At 45.6% G+C, this 27,014-nt stretch overlaps 1 protein-coding gene across 1 annotated transcript in view; it reads left to right on the top strand.

Annotated features, from left to right (window-relative positions):
- Nucleotides 1-27,014, top strand: part of LOC112219144 (carbohydrate sulfotransferase 8-like) — a 116,443-nt gene that overhangs the window by 85,278 nt on the left and 4,151 nt on the right. The window lies entirely within an intron of this gene.

Below are 27,014 nucleotides of genomic sequence, written 5' to 3'. Positions count from 1 at the left end.
GTCCCTCCTGCAGCAAAGCACCCCCACAACATGATGCTGCCACCCCCGTGGTTCACGGTTGGGATGGTGTTCTTCGGTTTGCAAGCCTCCCCCTTTTTCCTCCAAACATAACGATGGTCATTATGGCCAAACAGTTCTATTTTTGTTTCATCAGACCAGAAGACATTTCTCCAAAAAGTACAATCTTTGTCCCCATGTGCAGTTGCAAACTGTAGTCTGGCATTTATGGTGGTTTTGTAGCAGTGGCTTCTTCCTTGCTGAGAGGCCTTTCAGGTTGTCAATATAGGACTCGTTTTACTGTGGATATAGATAGTTTTGTACCTATTCCCTCCAGCATCTTCACAAGGTCATTTGCCGTTGTTCTGGGATTGATTTGCACTTTTCACACCAAAGTACGTTCATCTCTAGGAGACAGAGCGCGTCTTCTTCCTGAGCGGTATAACGGCAGTGTGGTTCCATGGTGTTTAAACTTGGGTACTATTGTTTGTACAGATGAACGTGGTACCTTCAGGCGTTTGGAAATTGCTCCCAAGGATGAACCAGACTTGTGGAGGTCTACAATTTTTTTCAGAAGTCTTGTCTGATTTCTTTTGATTTTCCCATTATGTCAAGCGGAGAGGCACAGAGTTTGAAGGTAGGCCTTGAAATACATCCACATCTCCAATTGACATCATTTATCAGAAGCTTCTAAAGCCATGACATCATTTTCTGGAATTTTCCAAGCTGTTTAAAGGCACAGTCAACTTATTGTTTGTAAACTTCTGGCCAACTGGAATTGTGTTACTGTGAATTATAAGTGAAATAATATGTCTGTAAACAATTGTTGGAAAAATGACTTGTCATGCACAACCGACTTGCCAAAACTATAGTTTGTTAACAAGAAATGTGTGGAGAATGTTGAAAAACGAGTTAATGACTCCAACCTAAGTGCATGTAAACTTCCGACTTTAACTATATATATTTTACTGACTTTGTTGGCATACTGTGTAAGGTGAAGGAAAATTACTGAGATGCTCAGCTTATTAGTGGTGATGAGTTAAGACAGTCAGAAATCAGACATCACCAAATGGGTATTATCCTACATTTGCACACAGCAGGCTAGTTAGCCTACTTACTTCATTTTATTAGGCAAATTAGTTAAGAACAAATTATTATTTACAATGATGGCCAAGGAACAGGGAGTTAATTGCCTTGTTCAGGGGCAGAACAACAGATTTTTACCTTGTCAGCTAAGGGATTTGATCTTGCAATATTTCAGTTACAGGCACCACACTAACCACTAGGCTACCTGCCGCCCCAAGTTTATATGTGTGCTCTGTCAACATTAAAAGGACAGTGAAACCAGACATATGCTCATTGCTCACATGGAGTGCTCCAAACAAAATACAATGAAGAAAAAAAAAATGGACAAAAATCATAAATTACAGTATGAAATAAAACAAAAGTTGTTTTTCAGAAGTGTAACAGGTTGTGATCTCTGCAAACAACGTTTCCACTCAGAACGGTAAATGACTGTACTCCAACATCTTCGCAACACACCCTTCCTCTTCTTCTTTTCTTAACATTTCAAATGATACTCACGACACAGTATCTTCACGCATATTTTAGATGCATTGCTTTTCACTGACAACCGTATCTGAATAATCAGGTAGGCCTATTGCCACTGCTCAAATTGTGGGCTTCCAAACTAGGCATATAGGCCTACACACATGTGATTTGAAACAATCCACAGCGTTAAAATGGTGAAGTATTATAAGGTTCTGGATAGAGGGTTAGGGTTATTTTGCTTGCTTAATATGGCACTCCTAAAGGTTCTATGTACAGTAGGAACCCTACAAACCCCACAGTGTCACACCCTGACCATAGAAACATACAAAGCAAACTATGTTTTGGTTGGTCAGGGTGTGATCTGAGTGGGCATTCTATGTTGGATGTCTTGTTTGTCTATTTCTATGTCTGGCCTGATATGGTTCTCAATCAGAGGCAGGTGTTAGTCATTGTCTCTGATTGGGAACCATATTTAGGTAGCCTGGGTTTCACTGTGTGTTTGTGGGTGATTGTTCCTGTCTCTGTGTTTTGCACCAGATAGGACTGTTTTAGGTTTTCGCACATTTGTTGTTTTGTTAGTTTAGTCGTGTACAGTTTCTTTATTAAAGTACAATGAATAACAACCACGCTGCATTTTGGTCCGCCTCTACTTCACCTAAAGAAAACCGTTACACACAGCGGGTTCTGATAGAACCGTAAGGGGTACCATATATTTTGAAGAGTGAATCTTATCCTATGCTTAGACTACTCATCACATTAGTAATTGTATTTTATTGGTAGCCTGTAAGCACTTTTTTTCAAACCTCGTACTCAGCACCCTCTACTCAAAACATCTTCCCCATGGCTATGACTCCATTAGTAACATCCATAACTCTGCACTGGGCTCTTTCTAGTCCTCATCCTCTACTACTCTCTGTATCAAAATCTACTGTGAAATACTCTAGTTGTGTCAACTTGAAAAAGATAAGTTACCCCTCAAGAGTCGATGTCCAGGCCCCCGCTGAAATCTAATTAGCACAATAAAAGAATCCACATAAAATTCAGTCTGTTTAACCCAGAAATGTTTTTTTTGCGTGGGCTGTGTCTGTCCACCCCATCCACCGATTACGACCTTCCGCATTCGTATGAAGTCAGTACCGCCGATCTGCCAACTTCTGTCTGTGGCATCCATACAGTATGGGCTACACACTAATATGACTCTCACGAACACATACATGTCAGTTGTTTTACTCTAGGATGTCCACATGCCTCACAAGACTTGCCCACTACCAGTTAAGAAAATGAAAGGAAGTATACTGTATATGGAAGTAGTTTAGTGCCCCAAAAAATTGTTAAAATGGGTTAAATCTTTATAAAAAATGATTTCCTAATCTTTCTTATAAACCCTCAGATACAGGACAGACACGTCAAAACAAACTTCCTGTAGATTTTTTTGACTGTTTTTCCAGATCTGTTATTCAATGTGTTTTTATGGGCTAATCGCAATAAGGCAAATTCAATGTTTAATCAAATATATTTTTTTCTATTTTCTTTGATACCTAAAGGGGTACTAAAAATCCTTGGTAAGATGATCTTAAAACAATTCCATATGTTAGCTTTGTATAATCTCATTAGATCAAGTTGAGTTGACTAATCGTATTCTGTCTTTATTTTCTCTCTCACCACTGAACAAAAACGGACACCACAACTCCATAGAGAATAAAACTTTTCCCTCTTAACTCAAAGAAGTGCAAATGTAGCTAAACATTAATGTAGCGAAACAAATCAACAAAGCCAACTCAAACTCCTCCTGATCATCATCATAGCACAGGTGCGTTTCTGACATGTGACCTGGGCTGATGGTGTTCCTTCATTCCCGTGGGAACCTAATTAATTACACTCTGTCATGTTTCTGCTCAGCTCAGCACCTGCTTCGGCCCAGCCAATCCCAGTGGAGCCTGTGTGGTGTTCTACAGCTGAGGCTTTGGCCAGTGACCTGGGAATGCAGTGGTGCTAATGATAGTGTGGGGGGTCTCACTGTCCCTGACACATGCACACACACACACAGAGTAAACAGTTGTACAGACACACAAAGACACTTTCTGATACACACACTGTATACAAACACATGTTCAAACACGTATACGTAACAATGGCGCCGGAGAAGAAGGCTGACGTTTTACGTGTCCCCAACCGATTGTGTTTTTTGTTTGTTTTGAAACTTATTTTTTTACTTATTTTGGACAGAATGTTGCCGCTACCGTCTCTTATGACTGAACATAACTTCTAGACATCAGGACTGCGATTAATCACCACGGACTGGCAGAATCCTTTTTTTTCTTTAACGTGTCTAACGAGCCTGACAAATATACTGCTTTCTTGGGAACAGGCCCAGATCCCTGTGATTTGTGTGAAGAGGTCAGAGAAAAAAGGGGCCAGAGGGCGGGTTGCCTTCTGAGAATTTGCAGGTGATCAAATAAACCCCCACTTCATTCCATTCCGCTAGCAAATGTGCAATTTTTGGAGAATAAAATTGGATTACCTACACAAAAGATTAAACTACCAACGGGACATTCAAAACGGTAACATCTTATGCTTCACGGAGTCGTGACTGAACTACAACACTATCAACATACAGCTGGCTGTTTATACGCTGTATCGGCAGGACGGAACAGCAGAGTCTGGTAAGACAAGGGACGGCGGACTATGTATTTTTGTAAATAACAGCTGGTGCACTATATCTAAGGAAGTCTCAAGCTATTGCTCGCCGAGGTAGAGTCTCTCATGATAAGCTGTAGACCACACTATCTACCGAGAGAGTTGTCATCTGTATTTTTCATAGCTGTTCACATACCACCTGTATTCCGCCATAAGCAAACAAGAAAACGCTCACCCAGAGGTGTTTCACCTAGTAGTCGGGGACTTTAATGCAAGGAAACAAATCTTTTTTACCAAATTTCTATCAACATGTTAAATGTGCAACCAGAGGGAAAAAAAATAACTCTGGACCCCATTTACTCCACACACAGAGATGCATACAAAGCTCTCCCTTGCCCTCCAATTGGCAAATCTGACCATAATTCTATCCTCTTGATTCCTGCTTACAAGAAAAAAAATTAAGCAGGAATCAACAGTGACTAGATCAATAAAAAGGTAGTCAGAAGAAGCAGATGACACGCTACAGGACTGTTTTGCTAGCACAGACTGGAATATGTTCCGGTATTACTCCAATGGCATTGAGGAGTACACCACAGTCCCCAGTGACCGTATGCACAGTTGAAGTCGGAAGTTTACATACACCTTAGCCAAATACATTTAAACTCAGTTTTTCACCATTCCTGACATTTAATCCTAGTAAAAATTCCCTGTCTCGGGTCAGTTAGGATCATCAATTTATTTTAAGAATGTGAAAATGTCAGAATAATAGTAGAGAGAATTATTTATTTATTACATCACATTCCCAGTGGGTCAGAAGTTTATATACACTCAATTAGTATTTGGTAGCATTGCCTTTAAATTGTTTAACTTGTGTCAAACATTTCAGGTAGCCTTCCACAAGCTTCCCATAATAAGTTGGGTGAATTTTGGCCCTTTTCTCCTGACAGAGCTGGTGTAACGGATTCAGGTTTGTAGGCCTCCTTGCTCGAACACGCTTTTTCAGTTCTGCCCACAAACGTTCTATGGGATTGAGGTCAGGGCTTTGTGATGGCCACTCCAATACCTTGACTTTGTTGTCCTTAAGCCATTTTGCCACAACTTTGGAAGTTTACTTGGGGTCATTGTCCATTTGGAAGATCCATTTGCGACCAAGCTTTAACTTCCTGACTGATGTCTTGAGATGTTGCTTCAATATTTCCGCAACATTTTCCATCCTCATGATGCCATTTATTTTGTGAAGTGCACACAGTCCCTCCTGCAGCAAAGCACCCCCACAACATGATGCTGCCACCCCCGTGCTTCACGGTTGGGGTGGTGTTCTTCGGTTTGCAAGCCTCCCCCTTTTTCCTTCAAACATAACGATGGCCAAACAGTTCTATTTTTGTTTCTTCAAGCCAGAAGACATTTCTCCAAAAAGTACAATCTTTGTCCCCATGTGCAGTTGCAAACCATAGTCTGGCTTTTTTTAATGGCGCTTTTGGAGTAGTGGCTTCTTCCTTGCTGAGCGGCCTTTCAGTTTGTCGATATAGGACTCGTTTTACAGTGGATAAAAATACTTTTGTACCCGTTTCCTCCGGCATCTTCACAAGGTCCTTTGCTGTTGTTCTGGGATTGATTTGCACTTCTCGCACCAAAGTACATTCATCTCTAGGAGACCGAATGCATCTCCTTCCTGAGCGATTTGACGGCTGCGTGGTCCCATGGTGTTTATACTTGCATACTATTGTTTGTACAGATGAACGTGGTACTTTCATGCATTTGGAAATTGCTCCCAAGGATGAACCAGACTTGGAGGTCTACAATTTTTTTTTCCTGAGGTCTTGGCTGATTTCTTTTGATTTTCCGATGATGTCAAGCAAAGAGGCACTGAGTTTGAAGGTAGGCCTTGAACTAAATCTACAGGTACACCTCCAATTGACTGAAATTATGTAAATTAGCCTATCAGAAGCTTCTAAAGCCATGACATCATTTTACGGAATTTTCCAAGCCGTTTAAAAAGGTACAGACAACTTAGTGTATGTAAACTTCTGACCCACTGGAATTGTGATACAGTGAATTATAAGTTAAATTGATTACAGACAGATTATTTTTGGAAAAATAACTTGTGTCGTGCACAAAGTAGATGTCCTAACCAACTTGCCAAAACTCTAATTTGTTAACAAGAAATTTGTGGAGTGGTTGAAAAAAAATGAGTTAATGACTCCAACATAAGTGTACTATATGTACGACTTCAACTGTACATACCCCAACCAGAAGCCATGGATTACAGGCAACATCCCCACTGAGCTTAAGGCTAGAGCTGTCACTTTCAAGGAGCGGGACTCTTACACAGAAGCTAATAAGAAATCCCGCTATGCCCTCCGACGAACCATCAAACAGGCAAAGCTTCAATACAGGACTAAGATTGAATCGTACTACACCTACTCTGACGGTTGTCGGATGTGGCAGGGCTTGTAAACCATTACAGACTACAAAGGGAAGAACAGCCGAGAGCTGCCCAGTGACACCAAGTGCCTACCAGACGAGCTAAATTAATTATGCGCTCGCTTCGAGGCAAATAACACTGAAACATGCATGAGAGCACCAGCTGTTCCAGAAGACTGTGTTCACGCTCTCCGCAGCTGATGTGAGTAAGACCATTAAACAGGTCAACATTCACATGCCCGCAGGGCTAGACGGATTACCAGGAACGTGTACTGTGAGCATGCGCCGACCAACTGACAATTGTCTTCACTGACATTTTCAACCTCTCCGAGTCTGTAATACCAACATATTTTAAGCAGACCACCATAGTGCCTGTGCCCAAGAACGCTAAGGTAACCTGCCTAAATGACTACCAACCTGGAGCACTCACGTCTGTAGACATGAAGTGCTTTGAAAGACTGGTCATGGCGCACATCAACACCATTATTCCAGAAACCCTAGACCCACTCCAATTTGAATACCGCCCCAACAGATCATGCAATCTCTATTGCACTCCACACTGCCCTTTCCCACCTGCCCACCTGGACAAAAGGAACACCTATGTGTGAATGCTATTCATTGACTACAGCTCAGCGTTCACACCATAGTGCCCTCAAAGCTCATAAAAAAGCTAAGGACCCTGGCACTAAACACCTCCCTATGCAACTGAATCCTGGACTTCCTGATGGGCCGCCCCCAGGTGGTAAGGGTAGGTAACAACACATCTGCCTCACTGATCCTCAACACAGATGCCCCTCAGGGGTGCATGTTCAGTCCCTTTCTGTACTTCCTGTTCACTCATGACTGCACAGCCAGGCATGACTCCAACACCATCATTAAGTTTGCCGATCACCGACAATGACTAGTCAGCCTATAGGGAGGAGGTCAGAGACCTGGCCGTGTGGTGCCAGGACAACAACCTCTCCTTCAACATAAACAAGACAAAGGAGATGATTGTGGACTACAGGAAAAAGAGGGCAGAGCACGCCCCCATTCTCATCGACGGGGCTGCAGTGGAGCAGGTTGAGAGCTTCAAGTTCCTTGGTGTCCACATCACCAACAAACTAACATGGTCCAAACACACCAAGATAGTCATGAAGAGGGCACAACAAATCCTATTCCCCCTCAGGAAACTGAAAAATGTGGCATGGGTCCTCAGATCCTCAAAAGGTTCTACAGCTGCACCATTGAGAGCACTGGTTGCATCACTGCCTGGTATGGCAACTGCTCGCACTACAGAGGGTAGTGCGAATGGCCCTGTACATCACTGGGGCCAAGCTTCCTGCCATCCAGGACCTTTATACCAGGCGGTGTCAGAGGAAGACTCCAGCCACCCTAGTCATAGACTGTTCTCTCTGCTACCGCACGGCAAGCAGTACCGCAGCGCCAAGTCTAGGTCCAAGAGGCTTCTTAACAGCTTTTACCCCTAAACCATAAGACTCCTGAACAGCTAATCAAATGGCTACCCAGACTATTTGCATTGCCCCGCTCATTTACACCGCTGCTACTCTGTTGTTATCATCTATGCAGAGTCACTTTAATAACTCTATCTGCATGTACATATTACCTCAACTAACCGGTACCCCCGCACATCGACTCGGCACCAGTACCCCCCTGTATATCGTCTCGCTATTGTTATTTTACTGTTGCTCTTTAATTACTTGTTACTTTTATTTCTAATTCTTTTCCTTATTTTTTTTAACTGCCTTGTTGGTTAGGGGCTCGTAAGTAAGCATTTCACTGTATGGTCTACACCTGTTGTATTCAGCGCATGTGACTAATACAATTTGATTTGTATAAACACCACATGCTCACCATTGTGTATAAAGGCACATGTACACAGACATGATCAAAAATACAGACTTGTATAGAATAACCACATACTGTAAACTGATCCGTAAATCCTATCATTACACAGTCCTGTCCACTCTTACATCGCAATCATGGATGTAATATTCTAGAGGGATACCAGTTGCCTATTAAAACACCTTTAGGATCTTATTTATTGGTGTGTGATGTATGACTCATGGATGCAAAGACAACATATCCATGGACCAATGTAAAGCCAACAAAACATGACAAAGCACAGAGACAGATGCAGTCAGGACCGGCTTACCGAACGGCACGCGCCCCAGGTTCTAAGGGTTTTCGTCCTCCTCTTCAGAGGAGTAGCGAGAAGGATCGGAGGACCAATATGCGGCGTGGTAAGTGTCCATGGTTTTTTATTAAATGCATAAATTGAACACTCTATACAAAACAATAAACGTACCGTGAACAACGAAAACCGAAAACAGTACTGTGTGGTGTAACACAGACACGGAAACAGTCACCCGCCAAACAGTGAAACCCATGCTGCCTAAGTATGATTCTCAATCAGAGACAACTAACACCTGCCTCTGATTGAGAACCATACTAAGCCGAACACAGCAAAACAACCTAGACACACAAAACATAGAATGCCCACCCAACTCACGTCCTGACCAACTAAAACAAACAATTAACACAATAACTAGGGTCAGAACGTGACACAGGTGTATAAAATCGAGTACACAGCCATTAGGATTATTAGGCTACAGCAGGTGCAAGCTTTACAATCGCCACTAAATGGATATGTAAACACTACAGTAACTAACTGCCAGTAGGTATTGAAGCTACACTATATATACAAAAGGTATTTGGACACACCTTCAAATGAGAGGATTGGGCTATTTCAGCCGTACCCATTCCTGACAGGTGTATACAATTGAGCACACAGCCAATCAATCTCCATAGGCAAACACTGGCACTAGAATGGCCTTACAGAAGAGCTCAGTGACTCAACGTGGCACAGTCATAGGATGCCACCTTTCCAATAAGTCAGTTTGCCATATTACTGCCTTGCTAGAGCTGCCCTGGTCAACTTGTGAAGTGGAAACGTCTAGGAGCAACAATGGCTCAGCAGCGAAATGGTGGGCCACACAAGCTCACAGAACGGAACCGCCGAGTGCTGAAGTGCGTATTGCTTAAACATTGTCTGTCTTCGGTTGCAGCACTCACTACCAAGTTCCAAACTGCCTCTGGAAGCAACATCAGCACAATAACTGTTCGTCTGGAGCTTCATGAAATGGGTTTCCAAGGCAGCCGTACACAAGCCTAAGATCCCCATGTGCAATGCCATGCATCGGCTGGACTCTGGAGCAGTGAAAATGCTGGAGTGATGAATCCCGCTTCACCAATGCATAGTACCAACTGTAAAGTTTGGTGCAGGAGGCTGTTTTTCATTGTTCGGGCAAGGCCCCTTACTTTCAGTGAAGGGAAATCTTAATGCTACAGCAGACAATGACATTTTAGACGATTCTGTGCTTCCAACTTTGTGGCAACAGTTTGGGCCTTTCCTGTTTCAGCATGACAATGCCCGTGCTCACAAAGCGAGGTCCATACAGAAATGGTTTGTTGAGATCGGTGTGGAAGAACTTGTCTCGCCTGGACAGATCCCTGACCTCAACCCCATCGAACACCGTTGAGATGGAGTTGGGGCAGCAGGTAGCCTAGTGGTTAGACTAGTAACCGAAAGGTTGCAAGATCAAATCCCTGAGCCGACAAGGTAAAAATCTGTTGTTCTTCCCCTTAGCCTAGGAACAGTGGGTTGTCATTGAAAATAATAATTTGTTCTTAACTGACTTGCCTAGTTAAATAAAGGTTAAAAATAAATAAAAGATGAATTGGAACGCTGAATGTGAACCAAGCCTAATCGACCAACATCAGTGCCCGACCTCACTAATGCTCTTGTGGCTGAATGGAAGCAAGTCCATGCAGCAATGTTCCAACATCTAGTGGTAAGCCTTCCCAGAAGAGTGGAGGCTATTATAGCAGCAAATGGGGGACTAACTCCATATTAATGCCCATGTTTTGGAATGAGATGTTCGATGAGCAGGTTTCCACATATTCTTGGTGATGTAGTGTATATATAAATTAAGGTTGTGGGTCCCCAGATAGCATATGAACACACCATAAGCACACCATGTCAAAACTGTACAATTTACTCTGTCTCATGTCAAAATCAAATCAAATGTTATTAGTGCTTCGTAGATAAAAGGTGTGAACTAACAGTAAAATGCGTTCTAACTGGCCAGTACAAAAAATTGAGAGAAAGAAAAGAGAAATAATAGAAAATACGTTTTTAAAAAACGTAATAGATACACAATGAGTAATGATAACTTGGGTACACCTTGTAAATAGTCCATGTGCAGGGGTACGAGGTAATTGAGGTAGATATGTACATATAACTAGGAATAAAGTGACAGATAGTAAACAGTAACAGCAACGAATGTGATGAGTGAAGTTAGTGCAAAAAGGGTCAAGACAGATAGTCCGGGTAGCTATTTGGTTATTATTTCACTAACTATTTAGCAGTTATGGCTTGGGGGTAGAGTATGTTCAGGTTCCTTTTGGTTCCAGACTTGGTGCATCGGTACCACCTGCTGTGCGGTAGCAGAGAGAACAGTCTATGACTTGGGTGGCTGGAATATTTGACCATTTTTAGGGCCTTCCTCTGACATCGCCTGGTATAAAAGGTCCTGGAGGGCAGGAAGCTTGGCCTCAGTGATGTACTGGGCCGTACACACTACCCTCTGTACTGCCTTGCAGTCAGATGCCGAGCAGTTGCCATACCAATGAGTGATGCAACCAGTCAAGATGCTCTCTCAATGGTACAGCTTGTTTTTTACTTGTCCATTCCAAATCTTTTCAGCCTCCTGAGGGTAAAGAGGCATTGTCGTTCCCTCTTCAATGACTTGTGTTGGTGTGTTTGGGCCACAATAGATCCTAAGGGATCTGGACACAGAGGAACTGAAAGCTCTCGACGTGCTCATCTACAGTCCCGTCAATGTGAATGGGGGTGCACTCGGCCCTCCGTTTCCTGTAGTCCACGATCAGCTCCTTTGTCTTGCTCACATTGAGGGAGAGGTTGTTGTCCTGGCACCACACTCTCATCGTCGTCGTTGATCAGGCCTACCACAGTCTTGTCATCAGTAAACTTAATGATGGTTTTGGAGTTGTGCCGGTCTACACAGTTGTGGGTGAACAGGGAGTACATGTGGGGACTAAGCATGCACCCCTGAGAGGCTGCTGTGTTGAGGGTCAGAATGGCAGATCGGTTGTTGGCTACCCTCGCCAACTGGGGGCATCAGGAAGTCCAGGATCCAGTTTCAGAGTGAGGTGTTAAGTCCCAGGGTCCTTAGCTTAGTGGTGAGCTTGGAGGGCACTATGGTGTTGAACTCTGAGCTGTAATCAATAAACAGCATCCTCAAGTAGGTGTTCCTTTTGTCCAAGTGGGAAAGGGCAGTGTGGAGTGCAATAGAGATTGTGTCATCTGTGGATCTTTTGGGGCGGCATGGGAATTGGAGTGGGTCCAGGGTGTCTGGGATGATGGTGTTGATGTGATCCATGACCAGCCTTTCAAAGCATTTCATGGCTACAGATGTGAGTGCTATGGGAAAATAGTCATTTAGACAGGATATCTTGGCGTTCATGTGCACAGGGACTATGGTGGTCTGCTTGAAAGATGTAGGTATTACAGACTGGGTCAGGGAGAGGTAGAAAATGTCAGTGAAGACACTTGCCAGCTCGTCAGTGCATTCTCTAAGTATGCGTCCTGGTAATCATTCTGGCCCTATGTTGCTTGCCTCGAAGCGAACATAGAATTTTGATCATCTGGTAAACTCGCATCACTGGATGTTCATAGCTGGGATTCCCTTTGTAATCTGTGATACTTTGCAAGTCCTGCCACGTCCAACGAGCTCCAGAGCCAGTGTAGTAGGATTCGATCTTAGTCCTGCATTGACGTTTTGCCTGTTTGATGGTTGTTGGAGGGCATAGCGGCTGTCCGGGTTACTGTCTGGGTTACTGTCCCGCTCCTTGAAAGTGGCAGCTCCAGCCTTTAGTTCATCGCGGCCTGTAATCCATGGCTTCTGGTTGGGATATGTATGTACGGTCACTGTGGGGACGACGTCGTCGGTGCACTTATGAAGCCGGTGACTGATGTGATAAACTCCTCAATACCATTGGATGAGCCTGGGGAAACATATTCCGGTCTGTGCTAGCGAAACAGTCCTGTAGATTTGCATCTGCTTCATTGGACAATTTCTGTATTGAGCCTGATATGAAGAATAGCATGAGAGGAGCTATAAAACTGCAAATAGAAGTCTCTGTTCCACGGAAAAATCAGTTGAAATCCATGAAGATAGCTGCTTTTCAAAGAAAGTGACGAAGCACACAAACTCATTGCTGTACTGTATGTAAATATATGCATTCTGGGGACATTGTTTCTTGTGTAAAGGATGTATAGCTACTTTCTGCGTGAAAGTATGGAGAAAGAGAACCAACAATATATTCATGCTCAATCTTTTATTTCATTCATGCATCAGCCGTGGCAGGGGTCGATTGAACTTAGAAATTATGCAGAGAACTATCATCCCACTTTGGCCCACAAAACCTGAATTGAATGTATAGTAGAGCTGCAGCTCCAGCTCACCTGGTCACAGTCAATAGTTGTGTGCACAGAAGACCAGCCATGTAAATGTAAGTCACGCATTCATCAGTGAAGAGCCTGGAGAATGTAGGCTACTATACGATACGGTTGGTTGCTTTCTAGTGTGTGACATAGTGTTCCCATTTTCTCTCTACAATGGCGAATCACTTGAGAATGTGTATGTATACATACTGTATGCATAGTGTATGTCAATATGTTTAATGCTAGAATCCTTAGTTGCTACATCCATGCACTTACGCAATGAAACATTTTCCATTTGGTTTGGGCATTGTTCTCAGCCAGTCACACCAAATCAGAAAGATATTCTGATCTTCACGAAATATTCACACCCCTTGACCTTTTCCACATTTTGTTGTATTATAAAGTGGGATTCAAATGGATTTAATTGTTTTTTGTCAATGATCTACACAATATACTCTGTTATGTCAAGAACAATTCTAACATTTGTAAAAAATGTATGAAAAATAACACACTAATAGATCTTGATAACATAAGTGTTCAACCCCCTGAGTGATTGTAGCTGTGAGTCTTTCTGGGTAAGTCTAAGAGCATTGCACACCTGGATTGTACAATACATATTTGTACATTATTCTTTTAAAAATTCTTCAAGCTCTGTCAAGATGGTTGTTGATCATTACTAGACAATCATTTTCAAGTCTGGCCATCGATTTTCAAGCCGAATAAAGTCGAAACTGTAACTAGGCCACACAGGAACATTCCCTGTCATCTTGGTAAGCAACTCCAGTGTATATTTGGCCGTGTTTGATTATTGTCCTGCTGAAAGGTGAATTTTTCTCCTAGTGTCTGTTGAAAAGGAGAATGAACCAGGAACCTCTAGGATTTTGCCTGTGCTTAGCCTCCGTTTCTTCTATCATTTAAAAAAATGAAGGACGTCTGTATTTTTTTGAGTGACTGGGTATATTGATACACCATCCAAAGCGTTATTTATAACTTCACCATGCTCAAAGGTATATTCAATGTCTGCTTTTAACATGTTTTACCCATCTACAAATAGCTGCTCTTCTTTGCGAGTGATTGGAAAACCTCTGGTCTTTGTGGTTGAATCTGTTAGAAGTCCACTGCTAGACTGAGGGACCTTACAGATAATTGTATGTGTAGAATACAGAGATAAAGTAGTCATTTAAATATCATGTTAAACACTGTTATTCCACACAGAGTGAGTCCATGCAACTTATGTGACATGCTAATCAAGTGAACTTATGTAGGCTTGCCATAACAAAGGGGTTAAATACTTATTGACTCAAGACATTTCAGCTTTTCATTTTTAAATTCATTTATACAAATTTTGAACCATAATTCCACTTTGGCATTATGAGGTATTGTGTGTAGGCCAGTGACAAAACTCAATTCAATAAGTGTAATTTTGTGGAAAAAGTCAAGGGGTGTAAATACTTTCTGAAAGCACTGTAAATTCTCCAGTGGAAGGTCGCTCTTACCCTTGCTAAGAAGAATTGAGTGTAACGGCTCTCCTCTTCGTCTGATGAAGAATAGGAATCATCGGACCAACACACAGCGTGGTAAGTGTTCATAGTAAATTTAGTTAAACTGAACACTGAATGACAAAAATAAAATAAAAACACGACGACAGTGAACAACACGAAACAGTCCTGTAAGGAGAAAAAACACAAAACAGGAAACAACTACCCACAAACACAGGTGGGAACAGGCTACCTAAGTATGGTTCTCAATCAGAGACAACGATTGACAGCTGCCTCTGATTGGGAACCATACCAGGCCAAACACATAGAAATACAACACACAGAAAAAAACATAGAATGAAAAACATAGAATGCCCACCCCAACTCACGCCTTGACCAAACCAAAATAGAGACATAAAAAAGGAACTAAGGTCAGGACGTGACATTGAGACTGAAATCTACACCACAAAATTGGGTGCAATTCTGCTGAAGCAGGCAGCAAGTGATATTGCACTGTAGAGAAATGTTTCACTCTATACCCTGAAATGTTGACAACAAACAGTCCTGCAATATTGTGATAAGAAAGAACCATCCTAAGGGGATGAGTTTGAGTTTTATTCAGATTTGGACACATCACAGCTTGTATTACACTATCTTCTGACAGAGTAATTTTGTATACCCCATCAACTAATGTATGTGAGATTCTCTATGCATGAGAGCACCTGTGCTATGTGTACAGTTGGTTTCTGACCCTATCAGTGCACATGCCCATATGACTAGTCAGAACCCGCTATTCTTTGTCTGTCGACACCAAAGCTTCCATATGAATATAATTGAATGGGAATCTCTGTTCTAGTAATCCTACTTCTATGGAACCTCATCAGATTCTCCATTCCAACTCAGTGCCTTGACTCATTACCTCTGCACTGAGCAGGAGACACTGTGATAGGGATGGCTCTCTCACCACACAGCGCAGAGCACTGTGGAAGCCTTTCAAGTCACGCTGAAACACCCTCCAATATTTATAACCTTTCCATCAATAAAAGATACCCCTTTGGTGTGGTAAGAGGGAAGAAAAGCAGGGAGAGAGAGAGAGAGAGAGAGAGAGAGAGAGAAAGAGAGAATTTAGCCAAGCACTGGACTGTACTCTATGGTTAGGACAAATAGTGGCCAACAGGAGGGTAACCCAGACCAGACCATAGCTCAGCCTCATTGCCAGCCCACGTATGCAGAGGCAGCCTCCGGTAAGAGTCATATAGACCCTTCAGTCATCGGAGAGGTGTCAACCGCTAAAGCTGATGTGCAAAGTCCTAGAATAGGTATAAACCAATGTATTGGACCTTATCAGAAAACATTCAACCGAAACATTAAGAACACCTGCTCTTTCCATGACATAGACTGACCAGGTCAATCCAGGTGAAAGCTATGATCCCTTATTGATGTCACTTGCTAAATCCACTTCAATCAATAGATGAAGGGGAGGAGACAGGTTAAAGAAGGATGTTTACGCCTTGAGACAATTGAGACGTGGATTGTGTCTGTGCCATTCAGAGGGTAAATGGGAAAGACAAAACATTTAAGCGTCTTTGAACGGGTATGGTAGTAGGTGGCAGGCAGGTTTGTGTCAAGAACTGCTACACTGATGGGGTTTTAATGCTCAACCGTTTCCTGTGTATCAAGAATGGTCCACCACCCAAAGGACATCCAGACAACTTGACATCCAGGCAACTGTGGGAAGCATTGGAGTCAACATGGGCCAGCATCCCTGTGGAATGCTTTTGACACCTTGTAGAGTCTATGTCCCAATGAATTGAGGCTGTTCTGAGGGCAAAAGTGTGTTCCTAATGTTTGGTATGCTCAGTGTATAAGATAAAAGACAAATTAGTTTCACATTCTGAAGTCATATGAAGATATAGTCAACACAAGATATAGTCATATATGTTGTAATTTTTTTGTTGTCTATTTATAAAAAATGTATTTCCTGATACTGAAAAATGCTCTTAGTTGAAACATACAGCACAAGATTCACTCTTGTGTTGGGTGTGGTTGGTGGACTGTTGGGCATGGTTGGTGGACTGTTGGGCGTGGTTGGTGTGCTGTTGGGCATGGTTGGTGGACTGTTGGGTGTGGTTGGTGGACGCTGTTGGGCATGGTTGGTGGACTGTTGGGCATGGTTGGTGTTGGTGGTTGGTGGACTGTTGGGCATGGTTGGTGGACTGTTGGGTGTGGTTGGTGGACTGTTGGGCGTGGTTGGTGGACTGTTGGGCATGGTTGGTGGACTGTTGGGCGTGGTTGGTGGCTGTTGGGCATGGTTGGTGCGCTGTTGGGCGTGGTTGGTGCGCTGTTGGGCGTGGTTGGTGTGCTGTGGGCATGGTTGGTGCGCTGTTGTGCGTGGTTGGTGGACTGTTGGGTGTGGTTGGTGCGCTGTTGGGTGTGGTTGGTGGACTGTTGGGGGGTTGATGGACTGTTGGGCGTGGTTGGTGGACTGTTGGGCATGGTTGGTGGACTGTTGGTGTGGTGGACGCTGTTGGGCGTGGTTGGTGGACTGTTGGGCGTGGTTGGTGGACTGTTGGGTGTGGTTGGTGCGCTGTTGGGTGTGGTTGGTGGACTGTTGGGGGTGGTTGGTGCGCTGTTGTGCGTGGTTGGTGGACTGTTGGGCGTGGTTGGTGGACTGTTGGGCGTGGTTGGTGGACTGTTGTGCGTGGTTGGTGCGCTGTTGGGCGTGGTTGGTGTGCTGTTGGGCATGGTTGGTGCGCTGTTGTGCGTGGTTGGTGGACTGTTGGGTGTGGTTGGTGGCTGTTGTGCGTGGTTGGTGCGCTGTTGGGCGTGGTTGGTGTGCTGTTGGGCATGGTTGGTGCGCTGTTGTGCGTGGTTGGTGGACTGTTGGGTGTGGTTGGTGCGCTGTTGGGCGTTGGTGGACTGTTGGGCGTGGTTGATGGACTGTTGGGCGTGGTTGGTGGACTGTTGGGCATGGTTGGTGGACTGTTGGGTGTGGTTGATGCGCTGTTGGGCGTGGTTGGTGGACTGTTGGGCGTGGTTGGTGGACTGTTGGGTGTGGTTGGTGCGCTGTTGGGTGTGGTTGGTGGACTGTTGGGGGTGGTTGGTGCGCTGTTGGGCGTGGTTGGTGGACTGTTGGGCGGGTTGGTGGACTGTTGGGCGTGGTTGGTGGACTGTGGACTGGTTGGTGCGCTGGTGTGGTGGTGGACTGTTGGGCGTGGTTGGTGGACTGTTGGGTGTGGTTGGTGGACTGTTGGGTGTGGTTGGTGCACTGTTGGGCGTGGTTGGTGGACTGTTGTGCGTGGTTGGTGGACTGTTGGGTGTGGTTGGTGGACTGTTGAGCGTGGTTGGTGGACTGTTGGGCGTGGTTGGTGCGCTTAGTCTAAATATTGTGCGGGTGTATCAACTTCACACATAATACAACACACATACCATACTCTATTTGCTCAGTCACATCAACTGCTAGAAAAAACACACGTTTGGATGTTCCTGTTCTATATTTGTTTGTGTATTAATTTCCTATGTACTTTACTATAACCAAATTATACAGTATATAGATATACTGTATATATTTATAAACTCAGAAAAAAAAGAAACGTCCCTTTTTCAGGACCCTGTCTTTCAAAGATAATTCGTAAAAATATAAATAACTTCACAGATCTTCATTGTAAAGGGATAAACACAGTTTCCCATGCTTGTTCCATGAACCATAAACAATTAATGAACATGCACCTGTGGAACGGTTGTTAAGATACTAACAGCTTACAGATGGTAGGCAATTAAGGTCCCAGTTATGAAAACTTTGGACACTAAAGAGGCCTTTCTACTGACTCAGAAAAACACAGGAAACAGAAAAACAATGTCCATACTGTGAGACGCCTAAAACAGCGCTTACAGGGAGACAAGACCTACAGCTGATCATCCTCGCAGTGGCAGACCACGTGTAACAACACCTGCACAGGATCGGTACATCTGAAAATCACACCTGCGGGACAGGTACAGGATGACAACAACAACTGCCCGAGTTACACCAGGAACGCACAATCCCTCCATCAGTGCTCAGACTGTCCGCAATAGGCTGAGAGAGGCTGGACTGAGGGCTTGTAGGCCTGTTGTAAGGCAAGTCCTCACCAGACATCACTGGCAACTACGTCGCCTATGGGCACAAACCCACCGTCGTTGGACCAGAAAGGACTGACAAAAAGTGCTCTTCACTGACGAGTCACGGTTTTGTCTCACCAGGGGTGATGGTCAGATTTGCTTTTATCGTCAAAGGAATAAATGTTACAGGAACGATTTGGAGGTGGAGGGGCCGTCACGGTCTGGGGCGATGTGTCACAGCATCATCGGACTGAGCTTGTTGTCATTGCAGGCAACATCTCAACACTGTGCGTTACAGGGAAGACATCCTCCTCCCTCATGTGGTACCCTTCCTGCATGCTCATCCTGACATGACCCTCCAGTATGACAATGCCATCAGCCACACTGCTCGTTCTGTGCGTGATTTCCTGCAAAACAGGAATGTCAGTGTTCTGCCATGGCCAGCGAAGAGCCCGGATCTCAATCCCATTGAGCACGTCTGGGACCTGTTGGATCGGAGGGTGAGGGCTAGGGCCATTCCAGTACTTAATGCAGCTGGTGGCCCCACCAGATACTGACTGCTACTTTTGATCTAGACCCCCCCCCGTTTGTTCAGGGACACATTATTCAATTTCTGTTAGTCATGTCTGTGGAACTTGTTCAGTTCATGTCTCTGTTGTTGAATCTTGTTATGTTCATACAAATATTTACACATGTTAAGTTTGCTGAAAATCAACACAGTTGACAGTGAGAGAACGTTTCTTTTTTTGCTGAGTTTGTGAAATGAGATCATTAACGTTCAGTTCTTGGTATAACCAGGGCTTGTACTCCTCTACCTTCCGTCTTAAAACCAAAACCCAGATTTTCTTAAAAACACCAAAAGTCAAGACATAATAATACTTCTAGAAACATGGTGTCGTGGTAACATAGATCCTCAATGTCCTTCAGGCTATAGGGACATTCTACTCCCATCATTAAAATGTAAATCACGGCAGGGACTCGGGAGGAACGATCATATGCAGTTGTGATTTTAGCATGTAACTCTTGGTTGGGCAAACAAAAAAAACGTGGGATGCATGTTAGCAATATCACAACACAACAGTAAACAATATATTAATTGCACTATAACGGCGACAAACGGTGCCTACAAACTGTTAGGGCCTTCATAAAGCTGTCCAAACAGCAGTCCCAATATCTTACCACTGCTACACCTGGCTTTCAGCAGAGCCTTGTCTGGCAGAGAAACAGTTCATTCAGCCTCATTTACTGCCTTTAAAAGCAGACTTGGGGCATACAAACAGACAATGAGAGCTCTTACAATATTCAATGATTAAAAACAGGCTATTTGTGAACCACCAAGCTTGAACAGTAGGCGAAATGAAGTGGTGAAAATATGCCAAATTATTAGGGTGAGGCACATTGTCACGGATTTCCTCCTCTTCTTCCGAAGAGGAGAGGCGAAACGGATCAGAAGACCAATATGCGGCGTGGTAAGTGTCCATGGTAAATCTTTAATAAAGAAAGTACTGACACTGCATACAAAACAATAAACAAATGACGACCGTGAAGCTACAACATAGACAATCACCCACAAACAAACAGTGCAACCCAGGCTACCTAAGTATGATTCTCAATCAGAGACAACTAATGACACCTGCCTCTGATTGAGAACCATACTAGGCCGAAACATAGAAATGCCCCAAAACATAGAAAAACAAACATAGACTGCCCACCCAACTCACGCCCTGACCATACTAAATAAATACAAAACAAAGGAAATAAAGGTCAGAACGTGACAGTACCCCCAAAGGTGCGGACTCCGGCCGCAAAACCTTGACCTATAGGGGAGGGTCTGGGTGGGCGTCTGTCCGCGGTGGCGGCTCTGGCGCAGGACGCGGACCCCACTTCACCATTGTCTTAGTCCGCCTTATTGTCCGCCTCCGTGGCTTTCTCACCATGGCCACCCCTCTCAATGACCCCACTGGACAGAGGGGCAGAAGCTCTGGACAGAGGGGCAGAAGCTCTGGACAGAGGGGCAGAAGCTCTGGACAGAGGGGCTCTGGCGCCTCTGGGCTGACGGGCTCTGGCGCCTCAGACTCCGGCAGCGGCGCCGGACAGGCGGGAGACTCCGGCAGCAGCGCCGGACAGGCGGGAGGCTCCGGACAGGCGGGAGACTCCGGCAGCAGCGCCGGACAGGCGGGAGGCTCCGGACAGGCGGGAGGCTCCGGCAGCAGCGCCGGACAGGCGGGAGGCTCCGGACAGGCGGGAGGCTCCGGCGCCGGACAGGCGGGAGGCTCCGGCAGCGGCGCCGGACAGGCGGGAGGCTCCGGCAGCGGCGCCGGACAGGCGGGAGGCTCCGGACAGGCGGGAGGCTCCGGCAGCGGCGCCGGACAGGCGGGAGGCTCCGGCAGCGGCGCCGGACAGGCGGGAGGCTCCGGACAGGCGGGAGGCTCCGGCAGCGGCGCCGGACAGGCGGGAGGCTCCGGCAGCGGCGCCGGACAGGCGGGAGGCTCCGGCAGCGGCGCCGGACAGGCGGGAGACTCCGGCAGCGGCGCCGGACAGGCGGGAGACTCCGGCAGCGGCGCCGGACAGGCGGGAGACTCCGGCAGCAGCGCCGGACAGGCGGGAGGCTCCGGCAGCAGCGCCGGACAGGCGGGAGACTCCGGCAGCAGCGCCGGACAGGCGGGAGACTCCGGCAGCAGCGCCGGACAGGCGGGAGACTCCGGCAGCAGCGCCGGACAGGCGGGAGACTCCGGCAGCAGCGCCGGACAGGCGGGAGACTCCGGCAGCAGCGCCGGACAGGCGGGAGACTCCGGCAGCAGCGCCGGACAGGCGGGAGACTCCGGCAGCAGCGCCGGACAGGCGGGAGACTCCGGCAGCAGCGCCGGACAGGCGGGAGACTCCGGCAGCAGCGCCGGACAGGCGGGAGACTCCGGCAGCAGCGCCGGACAGGCGGGAGACTCCGGCAGCAGCGCCGGACAGGCGGGAGACTCCGGCAGCGGCGCCGGACAGACAGGACCACCTGCAGGGAGGAGACGGAGAGACAGCCTGGTGCGTGGGGCTGCCACAGGAACCACCAGGCTGGGGAGACCCTCAGGAGGCTTGGTGTTAGGAGGCACCTGAAGGACCGGGCTGTGGGGGAGCACTGGAGCTCTGGTGCGCAACCTTGGCACCACTTCCCCAGGCTGGACAACTACTCTAGCCCGGACCCTCCAGAGTGCAGGCACAGGTTGAACCGGGCTGTGGGTAAGCACGGGAGATCTAGTGCTTACTACACGCACCTCTCCCTTAGGCTCCACTCCCACATTTGCCCGGCACGAGCGGAGTGCAGGCAGAGGACGCACTGCACCCTCCCAGCGCCCCGGAGACACAGCACGCAGAGCCGGCGCAGGATAACCTGGACCAAAACTGCGTACCGGCGACCAGACCCGCTGAGCAGGCACCATACGCCCTGGCTCAATGCCCACACTCGCATGGCACTTTCGGGGGCTGCCCTATAGCGCACCGGGCTATGGGCACGCACTGGCGACACCGTGCGCTTAACCGCATAACACGGTGCCTGACCAGTAATGCGCTGCTTATCATAAGCACGAGGAGTGAGCTCAGGTCTGCTACCTGGCTTAGTACCACACCTCGTCTGCCCCCCAAAAAAAAAAAATTTGGGGCTGCCTCTCGTACCTGTCGCACTGCCGTGCTGGCTTCGCCAACCTCATCCTCCTGTAACCCTCCTTATTCACTGCTCCATTGAATCCCAGGCGGGTTCCGGCACTCTCCCTGGGTCGACCGCCCACCTGTCTATCTCCTCCCAAGTTGTGTAGTCCTGTGATGCTGGCAGCTGTTGTTGCTGCTGCTGCTGCTGTCGTCGCTGCTGTTTACCACGCCGCTTGGTCCGAGTTGGGTGGGTGATTCTGTCACGGATTTCCTCCTCTTCTTCCGAAGAGGAGAGGCGAAACGGATCAGAAGACCAATATGCGGCGTGGTAAGTGTCCATGGTAAATCTTTAATAAAGAAAGTACTGACACTGCATACAAAACAATAAACAAATGACGACCGTGAAGCTACAACATAGACAATCACCCACAAACAAACAGTGCAACCCAGGCTACCTAAGTATGATTCTCAATCAGAGACAACTAATGACACCTGCCTCTGATTGAGAACCATACTAGGCCGAAACATAGAAATGCCCCAAAACATAGAAAAACAAACATAGACTGCCCACCCAACTCACGCCCTGACCATACTAAATAAATACAAAACAAAGGAAATAAAGGTCAGAACGTGACACACATTGAATGCCGTTTGGGTCTTTGTGTGTCGAAAAATATACACGTCATATAACACTATTTGACATGTCAAATAACACAATTCTATTATAGAATGTTGTGTGTGTTGAATTTGCACGTGCAAACCAAGCACCACAACTACTAACGTTATGTGTTTACAATACCGCGTTGGTGAAAATAGACTAAATGGGCTACTAACAGCTTACTACACAACATACACTTAATATTACTTTCTTAGCTACAGTATACATTTCTCCCTTGCATATTACATCATTTATGCAGCAGCATACAAGACATTTTTGGACTCACCTTGTGAAGGTGGCACAGCGGTCCTTTGTGGGCAAATGTTGTCATCAAACTTTGTCATCAAAGTCTGGCATTCTCTAGATTTATGGTGGGAACTCGGGGGACAAAACACAGCCACCACGCTGAATAACTGTAGCTATAACTTGATTTGATGTCATTCTATCTGTGGCCAATGACCTTGAGCCTTATCGGATGGGCACTTCTAATATATCTCTATGGCAGAACCCAAGGGGCTAAAATTTTCGAGCTGTAAGCTTAGATTTGGGGATGACGTACTGTCCCATGAGTGACAGAAAACTGAGCCAATCAGGCACAACGCTCTGTATTTTCTGCTGGCTTGCCCCATCTCCACAGAAAGCACTGCGCTAGGCTGAAACACCTGCATTTTGTAGCTGCCTTACTCAAGAAAGCACTGAGCTAGGCTGAAACACCTGCATTTTGTAGCTGCCTTACTCAAGAAAGCACTGCGCTAGGCTGCAACACCTGCATTTTGTAGCTGCCTTACTCAAGAAAGCACTGCGCTAGGCTGAAACATCTGCATTTTGTAGCTGCCTTACTCAAGAAAGCACTGAGCTAGGCTGAAACACCTGCATTTTGTAGCTGCCTTACTCAAGAAAGCACTGCGCTAGGCTGAAACACCTGCATTTTGTAGCTGCCTTACTCAAGAAAGCACTGAGCTAGGCTGAAACACCTGCATTTTGTAGCTGCCTTACTCAAGAAAGCACTGAGCTAGGCTGAAACACCTGCATTTTGTAGCTGCCTTACTCAAGAAAGCAAAAAAGAGACTGTGTTTGTATGCGGCCTGATTATCTCAATGACTTTTTTTGAGAACTGATAAGTGACATGTATTAATGCCAAAAGAACAAGCAAAACAGGCAAGCCCCAAAAAAGTAATTTGGGGGATTTTAATGGTAGAACAGGTTCTGAACTTGAATGTGTAGTAGACCCTGAGGGTAATAGACATATATTTGACATATACCCGAGTCCCATCACTAGAAATAGAAATAGCTCTGACCAGGTAGCGAACAAAAATGTAAAGGGGTTAGTGCATCTCTGTTGAGCCTTAGGCCTGTGTTTTTTTAATGGTATGATTAGATGGGATTCTAACTTACTGCTCAACTCTTGGGACGAGTGTTGTTGACTATGCAATCTCAGACTTGGATCCCTCCTCTATTATCGCATTCACTGTCAGACCACAGACACCAACGTCTGACCGCTGCCAGATTGTCTTTTCGAAAAGACTTCGCCACCCAAAGACCACACAAACAGAGCCCTGTACACTGCTTCATCTTAATGAAACATACAGATGGGCTGCTGACAGCGCAACACACTTCCAATACAACATTGCACTGCCCAGAAATCACAGCCTGTATAAATGATTTCCTTTCAAGTGCATTCAGCCCAAACCTCCCTGACATAAATTTGGCTGTGAATAAATTAAATGAGATCTATCATAAAGCAGCCACAAAAGAAAATTTATGCAAAATAAAAAACTGTTCTAATTGGAAACCTCAAAAAGAGAAATGGTTTGATGCTGAATGTAATCACATAAGGAACAAATTGAGATCTTTATCAAATAGAAAGCATCACTAACTACAGGTTAGAGACGTTCGGTAAGAATATTGTGTCACATTGAAAGAATACAAACAGAAGCATTATGACACCACTCTGAAAGAGATTGAAGACTCCATTGATGGAAACCAGTTGTGGGAAAAATGAAATGGTCTAAATGGACAACAGAGGAATGACCTCGTCATTCAAAATGGTAACATTGTAAAATATCCTTTTGAAAGTCTTGATGGAATAATAGCATCAGAAGAACTTACTTTAAACCCCCAAAATATTCAAGAAAAATTCAGCTCCCTAGAACACACATTTAAAAACAACAAGAACCCAATTGACTACCAAATTACACGATTGAAGAAAATACAAAGCATGTGGCTCTGACAGCATCAGGAATGAAATGCTTAAACACAGTCCTCCTGAGCTGTAGACTGACAGTGGAGATGCCTTTGACAGGGGGCCTAAATCTGGTGCTTGGCTAGGAAGTAAGTAATTGTCACACACACGCGCACAAACACAGACACTCACATCACACACAGTACAAACACACACACCTCTCTCTCTCAGTCTGTCACCAGCAGTAAGCCTCCACAGCTCTGTCATGTAATCGATCCTGTGACGATCAGTGTGACGGCCTTGACACAACTCTCTTGTCCTCCCCGCTGACACGTGCTGTCAGTCAGGTCGCCCCCCTCTCGTCATCTCCGTCATAGGCAGGCCAGGGTCATTACAGGGTTGACAGCAGCAGTGTCTCCTCACCTGTCTGCCTGCCTACCTGTCTGTCTGCCTGTCTGTGCGTGTCGTTAAGTTGCTCAGAGCAGAGAGTAAAGTTTAAGCCCCAGATTTGAGCTTAGTTAGTGATTGCCAGAGAGGGTAAGCTAAATGACAGGTGTAGAAGTGGTGGAAGTCCTGAGTCAACACTGACATTGAGGAAGGGGGCTGGTGGTGGTGGTGTGTGTGTGTGTGTGTGTGTGTGTGTGTGTGTGTGTGTGTGTGTGTGTGTGTGTGTGTGTGTGTGTGTGTGTGTGTGTGTGTGTGTGTGTGTGTGTGTGTGTGTGTGTGTTGTGTGTGTGTGTGTGTGTGTGAGACAGGGGGTACAGCAGGTGCAAGCTTTGCAATCGCCCCTAAATAGATATGTAAACACTACAGTAATAACTTAAACTGCAAGTAGGTACTGAAGCTACTGTATGTGGACAGGACAAACTTAACACATTCTATTCCTTAGACAGCCAACACAGGGGCCATTGACAACTTAACACATTCTATTCCTTAGACAGCCAACACAGGGGCCATTGACAACTTAACGCATTCTATTCCTTAGACAGCCAACACAGGGGCCATTCACAACTTAACACATTCTATTCCTTAGACAGCCAACACAGGGGCCATTGACAACTTAACACATTCTATTACTTAGACAGCCAACACAGGGGCCATTGACAACTTAAGACATTCTATTAATTAGACAGCCAACACAGGGGCCATTGACAGAACCATTACTTACTGTAATGTATGCCTTTGTAGACATTCTTCACTCTCCTTTACATTGCTTCATTATATCCCCTCATACAATGGATCGTCTTTGTTATTTGCCTTTATTGGGCCAAGTTCACCCAGATATATTGTTCCTTGCAAGTGTGCAAAAAGTGGGTGACCTCTTGAGAGCGGTGAGAGATTCTTGATGGCTCTTTTGACACGGCAGCAGTCGGAAAGCAGTAACCTTCAGTGTCAAGATGATCCCAGGGCTGCCGCTGTGAAGCCATCTGGATCCCCCATTACCCCTGGCACATTCACATTAGCAAGCCTCCTGTGTGTGTGTGTGTGTGTGCGTGTGAGTGTGCGTGTGTGTGTGTGTTCTAGTAAGGAGTAAGCAAGGTTGTCATTGTTATGTAGAGGATCAGTCACCCCCCATGGAGCGGCCCAACAGCCCTGCATGTATTCAGTTTTGTTTTCTTGTAGACGTCTAGTGCTATCGAGCGATAACACAGAAGATATTGAGAACTGGCACTGTGTCATTATACTGTAAATTCTAGATGCAACATTACATGAATGTATGTCAAAAATAGCACTATAGTTACTGTAGTTCTCACGAGCAACATCTCTAATGACCATGTGATATCTTGAACATCTGCTATGGTGACTAATTATGTTTTCTGATGTTTTCCT

This window comes from Oncorhynchus tshawytscha, linkage group LG19 (assembly GCF_018296145.1).
Source record: "Oncorhynchus tshawytscha isolate Ot180627B linkage group LG19, Otsh_v2.0, whole genome shotgun sequence".
Taxonomy (NCBI): Eukaryota; Metazoa; Chordata; class Actinopteri; order Salmoniformes; family Salmonidae; genus Oncorhynchus; species Oncorhynchus tshawytscha.
This window is presented reverse-complemented; position numbering and strand designations above follow the sequence as displayed.